Source organism: Cricetulus griseus, chromosome 4 (assembly GCF_003668045.3).
Source record: "Cricetulus griseus strain 17A/GY chromosome 4, alternate assembly CriGri-PICRH-1.0, whole genome shotgun sequence".
NCBI classification, from domain to species: Eukaryota; Metazoa; Chordata; class Mammalia; order Rodentia; family Cricetidae; genus Cricetulus; species Cricetulus griseus.
The window spans coordinates 149,375,485-149,381,484 of record NC_048597.1 but is presented as its reverse complement, the minus strand read 5'-3'; positions in this window follow the sequence as shown (position 1 = coordinate 149,381,484).

The following is a 6,000-nucleotide window of genomic DNA, read 5'->3' as shown; positions in this document are numbered from 1 at the left end:
ATGGCAGGGTTATTGTCATGGAATGGGTAAATCTTCTAATCATGGAGTATTTAAAGATATGGTCCCGAGATTATCATTGTGGGAATCCATAAAGTCACAGTAAGAAATCCCTTTATGATTAACCCTCATGCTGATAAGTACAAGGCAAAAAGCACAGAAGCAAATGACTGAAGAAAATCTAGCCCCATTTATGATGAGATGGGTGAGCAACATGGAGTGGCCAAATAGCATTCAGAGGCTGCTCTTAGGAAATTCTGAATATTTATAAGCTATGCAGGCAGGACTGAGAAGGTAAGGCTTAAAGAATAAGCGGCTGCAGGATGGGGGCAGGAAATATGCATGGGGAAAGAGGAAAGGGCAGGAGCACACAAAAGGAACAAAGAAAAGGGAAAATATGTTTTCTGCATAGTAACTTCTCCTTGTATTCCTCAGCTCTCTATGCAGATGAGGAATGAAGCCACAGCAAGCCTGGGGTTACAGCCTGGCCCTCTGTGGGGAGCCCTGAGAGACCATGGAGTCACCTTTGCACTAAGGGATTGAGCTCCCAGAGAGCCAGTGGAAAGAAACACCTCATGGTGTGAGAACCCAAAGGTCAGTGTGGAGCAAAGGGTCCCTGTGTACTCTGGAGCTTAGTCTGGGATGCAAGGGCAATAGAAACAAAACTCCATGGATACACAAGCGACAACGAAGCACCCACAACTCTTATCCGTGTGACCCGGAAAACTCACATATGTATTTAACACAAAGCATTTCCCTCTGAGTGGAACTCATTAGAGACAAGGGAATATTCCTCTTTAATTGAAAAGTGGGACATCCTCTGTAGGACTTAGGGGATTTGGAGGTCCTAATTGGTCTCTTCCTTTGTTAATTTCATCCCTGCCAAAAGAGAAGGGCCAGGGGAGGGAAAGAGAAAGAGAGGGGGAAAAATTAAGAAGAAATGTAAAAGAGGCCATTTTGGACTTTCCTGAGAATGGAGAAGTACCAGGAATAACAGATATGAGCAAATCCAGATAGCAAATCTGGATAGATACAAGAAGGTAGAGGATTTCAGTCTTAAAAACAGAATAACAGAAAAGGAGTCATAGGTCTCGGTGAATTTCTCTCAGCAAAGTGACTGTAGATGTCATTCTGCCCCTTGAATTATACATGAGAGTGGAATATGTGTGTGTGGGAGGTAGAGCAGGGGAGCTTTTCTTCTGCTAACTCTGAAGCAAGGCTTTCATGGGGATACTGTATGCCTTTCTGATTAAGCCGAACTGTATGGAGTCCTGGATCCTCCATTTCCTAATCAAACAGCTCCGGGCAACTTCCTTAACCAATCTCCCTATATATAAACATATGAATAATAATTTTACCTAATTTTAGTTATTAGAATTAAATGAGTAAATACACAAAACATACTCAGATCAGCCTTATTAATAGTATACTTATAATAAATATCTTCAGCACTAAATGAGGCCTTGTAATAATACACCATATGTATGTTAGGCACCAGAAATACAATGACAAAGGAGCTCCCTTGCTCTTTAAGGGAGCTTGGAGTTTATGGGGGGAAGATATAAGAAAAGTAAAATGCCATCTATGAGAGCCAGACATGTGGCTCAGCTGGTAGAATGCTTGCCTAGTATGTACTGTATGCACCAGGCCCTGAGTTTGATCCTCAGCATTGTATAAACTGAGTGCAATGTCACATGCTCATAATCCCAGCACTGGTGGGGCAGAGTCAGGAGGATCAGAACTGCAGGGTCATGTTATTTGCATAGGGAGTTTGAGGCAACATAAAAAAGAATACCATCTATGAAGGCATATAAAAAGGGGATGAAAAAACGGCAATTCAGGAAGCTTCACTAATCAGGGAACTAATGCTAGATCAATAGGGTGGAAGGAATTTAGAAGCTGGTGAGTGGGAAGGACATAGTACTCTAGGAAGAAATAGTAAGCACCAAGGCACCAAAGGACAAAGACTATCACACAGACAAGAATAAATTATAGGCTGGTGTTGGAATATAGATGGCTAGAGGGACTGGTCAGGGTAAAGAGTAATGGCAATGATTTGGAAAGATGGACAGCAGCATTGGAACTATGATGAAAGCTGTCTGTTGCCTGCACAGAGGTTTAGCCTGCAGAAAGGAGGGAGCCATTGTCATATGACGTTATCAGATTGGACAGAGACAGATATGTACCTCGGTGACTGGCACTGAGTAGGTGCCTTTTAAGTGAGAGTTGGACAAATGCACAGCAACTCTCTGTAGTACTGGTATGGAGGAAGGATTCTCTGTAGAAGAAGGAAGGGAGAGAGTTCGGAGGCTTTGCAGTAGTCTGGGTGAAAGATGGCAGGAATCTAAACTGGCCAGTGGCAATGGAGATGACGATGTTACCACTTGGAAACTCACTGGAGTGGTATGCTCATTTGGAGCTGAGGGCTTGAGATACAAAGAAGTTAGAAAAAGTTCAGAAGAAAAGGACTTTATTATTAACCCAACAATGATATAAACAGTAGAATAAGCATAACAAAACTGTTCCAGATAAAAGGAAATAAAGCTTTAAAATTATCAAAGTTAAGTTTGGTAGCTAATCTTACAACCAGTATCCCTGGGCTTAGAGGTGTAGTAGGTTTCTCATAGTTAGATTGGACTCAGTCTCTTCCTCCTCTGGGAAACCTCCAATTTGAGTCTGACATCACAATATTCTGATTCTCACCATCTCGGTCCTATCCAGTCCTTACTTCTAAGGCAATTACATCTCATTGCTTTGAGGCTTTAGCTCCCAGATCACTGCCACTTCCACAAACTCTTCCTCAACTCTAACATTTCGTGACTTTAATGTCAGCTCAAACAACCCATCTGCTATCTTTCCCAAGTTTCTTGACCTCCTGTTCTCCCCCAGCCTTGTCAATTCAACCTTGTCCATGAGTTCCTGCAGTCACATCCTAGGAAACTGTCATATGCAACCAACATAATCAATAACTCCATGATCTCAATTGCAAGCATTTTCACATTCTATCTCCACTTCCTGTTTTCCCCATAGTATACTTACTATTATTTCTTCAAACAATTTTTAATTTGTCATTGTCATTAGTGGGGGGACATGTATGGAGGTCAGAAGACAATTGATGGAGTCAGTTCTGTCCTTTCATCTTTATGTGGGTTCCAGGGATTGAACTCAGGATGTCAGGCTTGCGTACTTTGGACCGTCTTACCAACCAGCACTGCTGTTATCTTGATTCCAACAAATCTTAGATCAGGACTGGACAGCCCATTGATCTCATCATCTTTTCTCATAGCTTCTTCACTTTATCAACTCATGGCTCCACTTCCCTCCTTACTCACCTTAAACTGGCAAGGCCACTCACCAAGATGTTTCCTGTGTACATCCTCCCTCCCCTGACTCTAGCTGAGTGAGCTTGTTTGACTCACTCACAGCCATGGTCAAAGTCAGCTTATCAGATCCCCTGGACCTGAGCTCATCCAGCCACATGAAAGGACAAGCTGTGTAAAAGACTTCTAATTCATGACCACTAACCACAGTTTATGTCCGTTATGTCCACTCTCACCTGATAAGTTTGCTTCTCATCTCTTGGAGAATGGGAAAGCAATCAGAAGAGAAGGGGCTCTTATGGGCTGCCATTAACACCTTGCCACCTCTCTCTGTCTCTGTCCCTATATGTTATTCTTTGTCGTGTTCCTGTGGATAAGCCATCTGGTCCTAACTAAGTGAATTCATTGACTTGTCCATTAGACCACACCTTTACTGCTTGGGCACTTGCTCCTGAAACTCTTCTTTCTCTGTGTCATAATTTCCCCCTTCAATGACAGTCTTAGTGACTATATCAACATAAGTGTTTCTCTCAACTTAAAACAAAATTTTTCTTTATCTCTGGTCCTGGAAATATAGCTAACTACCCAGGGCTAGTGAAGTTGTAGATCCCTTTACTTTACTCTTCCTCAAATTTACTTAAACTAGTATACTCCCTAATTATGTTCTAAATATTTGTCCTTAAACCCACAGGTAAGTGTAGTCCTCACTCCTCCTCAAGGAAGCATCTCTCCACAACAGACAGAGATGATTACAGAAAACCACAATCAAAATACAGAGTTGGGGAGCCCAGTCCCAGTAGACAATCTACAATACAGCTTTTACACCCACGGCTCAAGGCTCATTGTAGAAGATGGGCAGAAAGATTTTAAGAGCCAGGGGAACACAGAGTTTGCTGTGAGACTGTGTCTCCTAAAAATGTGAGGAGCTATACCCATAAATTCTCAACAACATGCCCGCCTAAACATGAGCTGAATAAAGACAGCAACAGTAGACATGTTAATATGGACAGGAGAACACTTGGGGCCTGTCAATCTTACACAAAGAACTACAGGCAACTAAGGAATGCTCAGAGTGGGAGAAATAGTCTTCCCCAGGGAAGAACACACCAATTGGTTATACAATACCAAATAGTTGTCCCTGAAAACATGTATATACAAGTAATGTTACATAGACTGAGCAAGTTATATTTATGTGTACACACACATATGTATGTTACAACAGTTAATGGAAGAAAAGACCATAAATTTGAAAGAGAATAAGGAGGGGTATATGGGAGGGCTTAGAAGGAGAAAAAAGGAGGGGGAAATGATGTAATTATATTATTAATCTAAAAAAAAAAGTAAGTCAGTAAGTTCACCAGGTATGGTGGTCCATACCTGTTGGGTTCTAGCACTCAAGAGTTGAGCAGGAGTTTGAATTCAAGGCCATCTTATGCAACACAGATTATTACAAAAGAAAAAAAGAAAGTTGTGTATTATTGTAGGGAGACACCATAACCACACCTCCTAAGGACTGGCTACAGATGTGCTGACCACACCCATTAGGGTGTGGTCAAGGTGGTGTCAGGGAAAAAGGTTTAAAGGGATAGCCAAGGCACATAGTAGCTCTTTTTCCCTGCTGCTTTGGCACGTTCTGTCTTCCTATTGGTTGGCATTTACCTATTAAAGATATCTTGACTATTATGAGCTGTGTATTAGTAATTAATCATAGTATGTTGTTATGAGACTTTAGGCAATTTATTTAGGTGAAGTAACTTTATTTAAAACAGGGTTTCATATAGCTCTCACTGGTCTCAAAACTCAGCTGGGTAGCCTTGAACTCCTGATCTTCTTGTCTCTACTTCCTAAGTGCTGGGGCCACAAGTATTTGCTCACCATATCTGGTCTAATAATAATGTCTTTTATCTTAAAAAAAATCTTGCATTTGGGCTGGAGAGGTGGCTTACTGATTAAGACCACTGGCTACTCTTCTGGAGGACCTGGGTTCTATTCTCAGAACCTACATGCCAGCTCACAGCTGTCAGTAACTCTAATTCCAAGGGATCTGACACACTCTGCCTTTTTCTGAACTCCAAGGGCAATAGGCACACATACGCTGCATAGATGGCAGACATGCTTGCAGACAAGACACTCATATACATTAAATAAATAAATAAATAAATAAATAAATAAATAAATAAGAGCTGGGGTGGTGGTGGTGGTGCCCTTTAATTCCAGCACTAGAGAGGCAGAAGCAGGTGGAGCCCTGTGAGTTTGAGGCCAGTCTGATCTACAAAGAGAGTTTCAGGATAGTCAAGGATGTTACACAGAGAAATCCTATCTTAAAAAAAACAACCCAAACAAAATATGAATGGAATAATAAATAAGTAAGTAAACTAACATCTATTATCTATTTATGTGTGGGCATCTGTGCATACACATGCTACACGTGCATTCAGGAGACAGAAGACAACATGAAGGAATTGGTTCTTTTGTTTCACATGTGGGTTCTGCGGTTTGAACTCAGGTCATCTAGCTGGGTGGTAAGAACTTTACTGGATAAACCCTCTCACAGACCTCCAAGGATAAATTCTTAACAGTACAGCACAGACGGAGATGACTCAACAAGTATAGGCAATTGTCACCAAGCCTGACAACCTGAGTTTGACCCCTTGGGACCTACATGATATTAGGAGATAACCAG